Here is a 10,010-nt window from a genome sequence, read left to right as displayed (position 1 = left end):
TCTTTCTTTCTTTTTTTTTTTTTCTTAGACTGATTCTTAATGTGTTGCCTAGGCTGGAGTGGAATGGCACAATCTTGGCTTACTGCACCCTCTTGATCCCCTCCTGGGCTCAAGCGATCCTCCCACTTCAGCCCCCTGAGTAGCTGGGACTACGGGCACAAGCCACCACACCAAGCTAATTTATGTATTTTTTTGTAAAGATGGGGTTTCACCATGTTGTCCAGGCTGATCTCGAACTCCTGAGCTCAAGGGATCCACACTTTTAGGCTTCCCAAAGTACTGGGATTACAGTCATGAGCCACCACTCTTGGCACCCTTTTTTATTTCTTCTATTGAGAAAAAAATTAGCCATTTCAAGGCAGCCTTCACTTTCCCACAGTAAACACCCCACCTTTATTAATACTCGGCCAGATTTTCTAAGTAATAACATTAGCTGATGATGATGAAGATGATAATGATAAGGTTTTGCATGTTGTATCAGACACTGTGCAAAGAGCATTTTCTAAACCTTTCGTTGTTGGGAAACTTCAGAGCTTCAGTGTGCATAAAAGTGTGGATCTGACTTGAGAAGAATTGGGTCTGTAGCAGGACGAGCCACAGACAAAACCCTTCAGACACCGGGTTAAAGAAGGAAGAGGCTTTATTCGGCTGGGAGCATTGGCAGACTTGTATCTCAAGAACCAAGCTCCCTGAAGAAAGAGTTCCTGGCCCTTTTAAGGGCTTAGAACTCTAAGGGGTCCACGTGAAAAGGTTGTGATAGACTGAGCAAGCATGGGGTACGCAACTAGGTAGGGGTGGTGAGCAAGGCAAGTATTTCTCCATACCATTGTCTGCGTGACTAGGTAGGGGTGGTGAGGAAGGCAAGTATTTCTCCATACCATTGTCTGTGATCTATAGATAGCACAAGCGGTTAGAGTGGGGGTTAATCTTTAACCTACAGGCCTGGCCAGTGGAGCCAGTCAGTCTGTTATTTTTCAGTTTTTACTTCCTCCTTTTATTTGGAGACAGGGGACAGTAGGAGAAATGGCCTCTCTTCTCAGTCCCCCCTTTGAGAACCTCACTCACTAGTGGGAGTTCTCATTCTCATCCTCACTATCTAGATCTTCCTGTGAGACAGATTAATAGTGATTCATGTATACTTGTGCTGAGGTCTTTTGATGAACTAAGGTGGTAATGAAGCCTCTTAGTAACTGGAGAAATACGTGTAACATACAGGTGAGTAACATGCAGGTTCCTAACACTATTATTTGCCTATTACAAGAGTTTTAAATCCTCCTAGAGCTGGAAACCATTTTGCCAACAAGGGTCCAGGATCAAACCTATGCCAAACCTGCATGGGCACATGTGTTGGCTTTGTCACGTCTCTAACTATATTTTCAACTACTTGTCCTTGATCATCTATTTGCAGACAGCAATTAGTCAAGTTGAATTTTCCACAGACTCCTCCTTCAGTTGCCAGCAAATAGTCTAGGCCAATCTATTCTGATAGATGGCATTTCTCATTTGGGTTTCCTGCTGGGCTAAAAGAGTCAAAGCTCTGCCAGTTTCATTAGTGATTATTTCTAATATGGCCTGTAACCATATGATCTGGTTGAGCATGTAGATGGGGGTTCGGTATCCCCAGGAGCTGTCTTGTGCTCATGTGGCAGGCCTATAGTACTGTATGATCCTTTCGGGGGGCCACTCATCATCTTTCCAATTTCCTATAGATATGCTCCTCTTTTCTCAGGCATAGACAGGGAAACCTAGGAGCTCACCTGTTTTTACAGGCAGTAGGAAAAAGGATGGCTTAATGGTGCCAATGACACAACTACTTACCCATTGATCAGGTGATGGAGTGTGGGCTCTGTGCCTACATATCTAGTATAGTTCAGAGGGAGCCGTTCAGTCTCGATGAGATTCTGGATGGACCTAAGCAGTCTGTAATTTAGGAAATTTACTGAAGGGATTCTTTTCAGTATGGTTTAGACCCCACCAGGTGACTGTCCCTGTTGTGCTGTTATACAGCTTCTGTCCTAGACAATTGAGCCTTCCTAGAAGGATGGTGAAGTCTTTTCCTTCTCTGGCTATGCAGTATTATCCAATAATCGAGGTTTTCAGGACCCAGAAGTTGCTAATTTGGGCCTTCTGGACTGGAATTATGTCAGGAACTGGATCAGTAGGCACCAATTCTCGGGCATCCCAAGGCCATTGGTCTCCCATAGTGGTTCCCCACATACATAACAGGAAGTAACATTGAGGGAATGAGCTACATTTCCTGATAACTGGAGAAACAAGTTGTCTTTTTTTGTGTGTGTGGAAGCCCTGGTGCTGGCAGATTCAGTTCATCATAAAAGGTCTGAAACACTGGTTTGGGAAAGCACCTGTGGACCTCCCCTTGGATTAAAATATTTACTCGGAGATCTAGTCCAGTTCCATCAATTCCTAGAGTTACATACTCTCCTGTTTTCCAACAGGGATCAAGGAGATTGGTAATTAGTAGTCCTAATGGGTTACAGTAACCACTAGTGCAGGAAGAGTTACTCTTTCCTTTTTGAAGGTGGACAGGGTCCCTCTCATCTTTTTTTCCAGGTGGCCTAAATGACACAGGACCAGTAACTACATTCATCACTACACATTCCTAATTCATGACAAACATACTTATTTTCTTCTATATAGCCCCTTTCCCAATCTAGAGAGCCATATCTTATCCTATTTCCATACAGGTCACTGTTGATTGCTGCACAGGCATCAAATTTTAAGATAATTTGTTTGGGGACTCCTTTCTCTTCTGTTCCAGTTATTTACTCATATCAGCTTTTCCCCAGCTGCCAGTCCGCAATCTTATTTCAAAAATGGTATTCACAGGGGGCTCAGATGGGGTAGAGCACACATCAGGCTGGTCACTTCCTGGGCTACATATCTTGTATAGAGTAGCATTACACAAACAAGTTCCTTTTAGAGTCCCGGTACACTCATAATAACTATAAAATAATAGGACTGCATCAACCTTTTGTCCTACCTCAGCGATTTGATGTATACACTGGGTACAGTCCTCAGTCTGAGGACGTCAGTTGAAGTCCTTATTGTACAAGTTCAAACTTTAAGGAAAATGAGTCCCATGATGAGTTTCCTTATGCTTCGGCCATGCGTGGACCAGTCAGCTTCCAGGTGTGAGTGGAGCAGGGTTTGTCATCTTCTTCAGAGTCACTTTGCAGGGGTTGTCTAGGCTTGGTCTCACTTTCCAGGTCTCAGGTGCTGCAGGTTTTACATGGCTGTGGTGGATCCAGGCTGGGATTCCCTCTACCTTTACAACGGTGGGAGTGGTCAAAACAACGGTCTGGGGTCTTTTCCACTGTGGCCGCAAGGGGGCTACATTCCAATCCTTGATCCACACCTGATCACCTAGAGAGAAAGGGTGAACAGGAGAGAATAAGCTAACGGGGCACCTCATTTACCCAGGCTGAAATTGTTTGTGTAATTTTCCCTAAAGCCTGTAGCTGTCTCTGTAACTCAATTTCACCTAGCCCTTGAGGAGTGTCTGGGAGTCCCTGTAGTATGGGAGGGGGCCTATGATATAATATTTCATAAGGGGAATATCCTGTTCTTTTAGAAGGGGCACATCTAATCTTAATACCATAGGGAGAGCTTGTACCCACTTTAATCCTGTTTCTTGACACACTTTCCCTAAACTATTTTTGATAGTCCGATTCATCCTCTCCACCTTTCTGGAACTTTGTGGTCGGTAGGTGGTATGTAGTTTCCATGTGATCCCAATACCTTTGCTCTCTTCTGTACCAAGTCAGCCACAAATGCCAGCTGGTTGTCTGAGCCGATTCGTAAGGGCAGTCCAAAGCTAGGGATGAGATCTCGGAGAAGCACACGGGTTACTTCACGAGCTTTCTTGGTCCATGTTGGATAGGCCTCCACCCACCCAGAGTATGTACACACTAGAACTAGCAAATACTTGTTACCTCCACATTTGGGCATCTTGGTGAAGTTTACTTGGAGATCTTCAAAGGGGGCTGCTCCATAAGCTTGTGTGCCGGGTGGGACAGTGGGACCTTAGCATTGTGCTGCTGGCAGGTGACACTGCTACACCACTGTTTTGGCAAGGGCTGACAGATGAGAGAGGTAGAAGTACCGGCCTAACAACTTTTCAAGTGACTCTTGGCCTAGGTGGGTGGTCTCATGCACAGCCAGTACGACTGTGGCTCCTAGCAGTTGTGGCACGGCTACTCTTCCGTCCAATAACCAGATCCATCCCTCTTCTGTCACCTGCCCCTCCCTCTGCCTGGAGAAAGTCCTTCTCTTCTTTAGAATAAGTAGGTAAAATGTCAGGTGCCTGAGGGAGCAGGGGGGCTGTGACTGATGCCCAGGAGGGGGTGGATGCTGCTTTTTGAGCCCCCAAGTCAGCTCAGGAGTTCCCCAAGGCGATCAAGGTGGAAGCTCGCTGGTGTCCTCTGCAGTGCTTGACTGCCACCTTTTGGGGCTTCCAAACTGCCTCTAATAATTGCAGGATCCCTTGCTAATATTTTATGTCTTTTCCCCCAGAGTTCAACAGGCCTTTTTCCTTGTATAATGCCCCATGGACTTGGAGAGTTAAAAAAGCATACTGAGAGTCAGTGTAAATGTTTAGTCTTACCTTCACTTAGCTCAAAGGCCCGAATTAAAGCAATGAGTTCGGCCTTCTGGGCTGAAGTGCCCTGGGGCAACAATTTGGCTTCAATGACAGCATCCAGGGTTACCACTGCATATCCCACACGCCTCTCTCCTTGTGAGTTGACAAAGTTGCTCCTGTCCACGTACAGCTCCCAGTCTACTGACATTCAAGGATGGTCTCAGAAGTCGGGCCTGCTAGAATAAACTGAGTCCAACACCTCTACACAGTTATGTTCAACTGGGCTTTCTGACACTGGGAGCAAGGTGGTGGGGTTCAGCGTCTTGCAGACTTCAATGGTTTTGCAGAGATTCTCACAGAGCAAGCTTTGGTACCTAGTTAGTCTAGCATTTGTTAGCCAGTGATGACCTTTGGTGTTCATTAGTGTTACCATAGCATGGGGGGACCTTTATGTTTAGGTTTTGCCCAAGAGTTAGCTTATCTGCCTCTTGTGCTAGCAGGACAGTTGCTGCCAAGGCTCTTAAGCATGGGGGCCAACCCTTAGAAACTCCATCTAGCTATTTGGAGAGGTAGGCTACCGGTCTTGGCCAGGGCCCCACCATCTGGGTTAAAACTCAAACTGTCATTTTTTCTTTCTGACACATACAGCATGAAAGTTTTTGTTAGGTCAGGTAGCCCCAGGGCTGGGGCCCACATGAGTTTGTCTTTTAACTCATGAAAAGCTCGTTGCTGTTGAGACCCCCATTTGAAAGTTTCCTTATCTCCCCTCTTTGTGACTCCGTACAGGGGATTAACCAATACTGCAAAGTTTGGGATCCACAGCTCTTAGGAGCTGCAGAACCCTACAGCTCCTAAGAATTCTCTCACCTGCCTTCTGGTCTTAGGCTCCGGCAGGTTGCAGATGACTTGCTTTCTTTCTGATCCCAGCCTGTGCTCTCCCTGTTGGATAGTAAATCCCAGGTAATGTACCTGCTGTCTGCAGATCTGAGCTTTCTTCTTGGACACCTTACACCCATAGTCCTCCAGGTGCCAAAGCAGGGTATCCGTTCCCTTGGCACACCTGACTGCCTAGGTCTCTGGTGGGAAAGTTCTGGAAGTCTCAAGCTAGTACCTCCCCGAAGATGGTGGGGGAGTTCCTGAACCCTTGGGGGAGCTGGGTCCCAGTGTACTGAGTGGTGACACCTGACCCTGGATCCTCCCACTGAAAGGCAAACAGTTTTTGGCTCTCAGGGGCTAGTCAGATGCTAAAGAAAGTGTCTTTTAGGTCTAAGCAGGTGAACCAGCTGTCCTTAGCTGGCAGCAACCCCAACAATGTGTACAGGTTAGGTACCATTGGATACAAAGTCACTGTAACTTGGTTGACCATACACAAATCCTGTACTGGCCTGTAGTCCTTGGTCCCCAGCTTGGGAACAGGTAGGAGGGGAGTGTTCAATGGAGACTGACAAAGGACTACAATTCCAAAGGCCCTCAGGCACTTGAGATGGACCTGTATGCCCTTAAGGGCTTCTCTTGGGACCTGGTACTGCTTTTGCCTGACCAGCTGGGCCCCAGGCTTAATTCTATGAGTATGGGGGCCTGTTTGATTGCCAGCCCTGGAGGGTTGTCTTCCACCCGCAACCTTGGCCACTGCTTAGCCAGAGCTGGTCCTATCTCTTGGCCTGGCTCAGATAAGAAGAGTCTCCATTCCTCCTCCCAAGGAACCATAAGGGCCATGATGACTCCCGTTCCAGGTAACTTGAGCTGTAAAGAGCTGTGCTTTGTAAAAGAGATAGTGGCTCTCAGCTTGCTAAGTAGGTCCCTTCCTAGTAAAGGCAAGGGGCAGTCAGGCATGTACAGGAACTGGTGAATTACCTTATGCCCCCCCACAGTGCAGGTCCGGGGAAACAGAAAGCTTTCTTTGCTGAAACCCCTGTGGCTCCAATTATATCAATAGTCTTTTTGGATAAGGGGGCAACTGGGGTGGTTACTACTGAGTGTTCAGCACCAGTATCGACAAGAAACTCAATGTCCTTGCCCCCGACTGTCATCCTGACCATGGGCTCTTTGGGGGCACATGAGCCCGGTCCCCCTCAGTCCAGTAACCCTCCTGCCAGATTGAACAAAGTCCCTTCATCCTTGTCTGAGGCCTCCTGCTCACAGCCACCTGGTTTCCCTTTCAACTGGGGGCACTTGTCCTTCCAATGTTCTGTTTCCTTATAGTGAGCACACTGGTTATGCTGCAAACATGGATGGCCAGACTGGGTATTTTTCCTGGGGCCCCCTTCTGTCGCCCCTTTGGGGGGACCCCTCTAATAGCTGCGGCTAGCAGGTTGGTGTTTCACCAGGCTTGGCGTTCGCTCTCTCTGTGGTTCTCTCTGCAGTTTACCACATCTCTATTCACAACACCTGGTTGGCTGTCTCCAATAACTGTGAAGTATTCATGCCTGCAAACCCAGCCTGTTTCTGTAGTTTTCTTCTAATATCTTCTGCACTTTGACTAACTAAAGCCATGCTAAGCATGCGCTGATTTTCAGGGCTGTCGGGATCAAACAGAGTACACATACAATAGGGCTCACATAGTCTCTCGTAAAATTGTGCAGGACTCTCATCTTTTCCTTGAATGACCTCAGAGACTTTGTTAACATTTGTGGCCTTCTGAGCTCCCTTTTTTTTGAGCTCCCTTTTTTTAACCCTTCCAGAAGGGCTTCCCTGTACCAGTTTAGCCTTTGCATACCCTGTCTTTCATTTGAGTCCCACTGGTGATCTGTTCCTGGTAATTTGATCCTCACATACTCTTGGGGGTTTTGGTAATCAGCAGGAACATGTTCCTCTAGGCACTTAGTTGCTGCTTGGAGCACCCTTCGCCTTTCATCCGTGTTAAAGAGGTACATGAGCAACTGGTGGCAATCAGCCCAAGTAGTGTTGTGGGTCTGCATAGTAGTTTGGAGCAAATCAATTATAGCTCGAGGCTTTTTAGTATAGGATGGGGTATTGTTTTTCTAATTGAGGAGATCAGCAGAGGTGAAGGGTTGGTACACAAAGGCATGCCTTTCCACCATATGCCTGTCCTTGTCTACCCCAGTATACCATTGCTCTCTCAGGGACATTTGTATCCCAGTTCTAGGCCTCAAACAGGCTGCCAAGGGAGGGGTTTCTCCCAAGGTCTCACATCCTGTCTTTTCTACTCTGGGTGGCCTAGGGGTACGTAGGCCTTGTGGAAGCTCGGGTGCAGAGGGCTCAGGAGTGGTAGGCCTTCCTTCGTGGTGAAAGAGGGGGGCCACGGGCACCATTTCTTGCCATTAATCCTCTGATGTTGGGTCGGACAGGACTTTAGGAGCCGAATTCCCTCGGCAGGTGGAGCAGGATTCTTCCTTGGCTGTCTGTCCCTTTGCCATTAGTACTGCTGTTGCCTGTCCTCTTAACCACCATGGGGGGCCTAAAACCAGCTGTAACCAAGTGTCTATGTATGGAAACTGGTCTGGGTATCTTGGCTTACCAGTTACCTTGTGCCATACCTTTGAAACAAGGGACCTGTCTAGGCTGCCTTCTGATGGCCAACCCACTTCTAATGCTGGCCAATCCATCTCACACAAGCTCCTAAGTTTTCCTGGGGTCATATTAACCCCATAATCTCCATTAAAACCTTTTTTGAAATTCTTTAACACAGTTCCTAATGGAGTGGGCCTACTTTGCATCTCACCCATCTCCACTGCCCCCACCCCCACCAGACAAAAACGATGCTCACAACACAAGAAGGGAAAGGGTAAAGGGGTCACTCACTTGCCTCGCCCGATGCTGGCCACTTCCCTTATGGGAATCTCAGATCCTCTTAGCTTAGGCAGGCTGGTACCAGGCACCAGCACGAACTGCCACTTAGCTGTATGAGGTATCCTACAGAACTGCGGCTCAGAGCTCAACACTCACATCAGACGGCAACCGCTGTCCATCTGGTGCCAATCTCAAAGAAGCATTCACTCACTTTCACTTTCCTTTTTTCAAACAAGCCAAGCCAAATCAAAATCAAAACTGAGACCAAAGTGCCGATAAGGGCACACCATGGGTGATCAGGCCACGCTTCCACTCAAATGGAGTGGGTAAGTTCCCAGGACTGGTCCTACTGTATTCCAGATGTCCAGACTCCAAGCGCCAGTTCCTTCCTGGTGTTCAGCCCCTGCGTTGATCCTCTGTGGGGGCCTGCCGTGCACCACTCTGACGAGGCATTCCACTGGGGCAAATGCCTACCCAGGAGCACTCTCAGGATCCACATCGCTCAAGCTGGCTGGAGTTCCCCGCAGGGATGCTCCACAGGGCAGTCCTAAGCTGCCTAAGGGGCTGCCTCGACCATCCCTTAATCACCTCTCTTCCCTGTCAGGAAACCAAGAAATGTAGCAGGACAAGCCACAGACAAAACCCCTCAGACACCAGGTTAAAGAGGGAAGAGGCTTTATTCCTCTGGGAGTGTCAACAGACTTGCATCTCAAGAACGAAGCTCCCTGAAGAAAGAGTTCCTGGCCCTTTTAAGGGCTTAAGACTCTAAGGGGTCCACGTGAAAGGGTCATGATAGATCCGGCAAGCATGGGGTATGTGACTAGGTGGGAGTGGTGAGCAAGGCAAGTATTTCTTCATACCATTGTCTGTGATCTATAGATAGCACAAGCGGTTTGGGTGGGGGTTAATCTTTAACCTACAGGCCTGGCCAGTGGCACTGATCAGTCTTTTATTTTTCAGTTTTTACTTCCTCCTTTTCTTTGGAGATGGGACAGTAGGAGAAATGGCCTCTCTTCTTAGTTCCTCTGTGGTCCTTGCTCACCCAGCACCCAGCTCTTTCTTTTCTTGGAACAGCACTGCCGTGTCTCTTTAGCGAACTTTCCTCACTCACTGAGGAACATCTTGGTGAGATTGTCAACCTAGCGTGGGCATATGACTCAAACATGGACAATTGGGCTCATTTTCTTGGGACTTTCAGTCTTGAGGGGAGAATGCTAGATTGCAAAACATCATACTAAAAAAAAAAGAAAAAATTGTATAGAATGCAGAAAAGAATGGATGCAGCGGGTTCTATTGTTGGAATGAATAAACCCTGAGAGAGTTGTCAACTATTTTCTACCACCCAGTGCGCTGCATGATTCCCATTCTAATTTTAACCTGCTCAGCTGATTCTTTAGTTAATATTAAGTAGAAAAAGAACTTGTTGGAAGGATAGCAAGTTGCTCAGAGCCAGTTTTCTTTGTTTGTAATCAAACAACCTTAATGGATACCACCCTTAAAGAAGCACAGTTGTAGTGGCTGGAAGTAGGGTGTGCTTTACTATTTAACAACAAAAGCTGACACCTTGCAGCCTCTGAGCCTAAGATCCCATTTAGTCAGAGAAAAATTCTGCGGCAAACCTCCTGAGATAACTCCCCGGAACAGGAAGATAACTTCGGAA

At 47.4% G+C, this 10,010-nt stretch overlaps 1 long non-coding RNA gene across 1 annotated transcript; it reads right to left on the bottom strand.

Moving 5' to 3' along the window:
• Window positions 1-305: 305 nt before the first annotated feature.
• On the bottom strand, window positions 306-9,168 carry LOC134732143 (uncharacterized). Its single transcript, XR_010115026.1, has 2 exons — window positions 8,363-9,168; window positions 306-3,384 (listed from the first exon to the last, which is right to left on the bottom strand). It is a non-coding gene; the product is annotated as an uncharacterized lncRNA (long non-coding RNA).
• Window positions 9,169-10,010: the final 842 nt, after the last annotated feature.

This window comes from Symphalangus syndactylus, chromosome 13 (assembly GCF_028878055.3).
Source record: "Symphalangus syndactylus isolate Jambi chromosome 13, NHGRI_mSymSyn1-v2.1_pri, whole genome shotgun sequence".
Taxonomy (NCBI): domain Eukaryota; kingdom Metazoa; phylum Chordata; class Mammalia; order Primates; family Hylobatidae; genus Symphalangus; species Symphalangus syndactylus.
The sequence above is the reverse complement of the archived record's forward strand: the minus strand, read 5'-3'. Positions and strand labels throughout refer to the sequence as shown.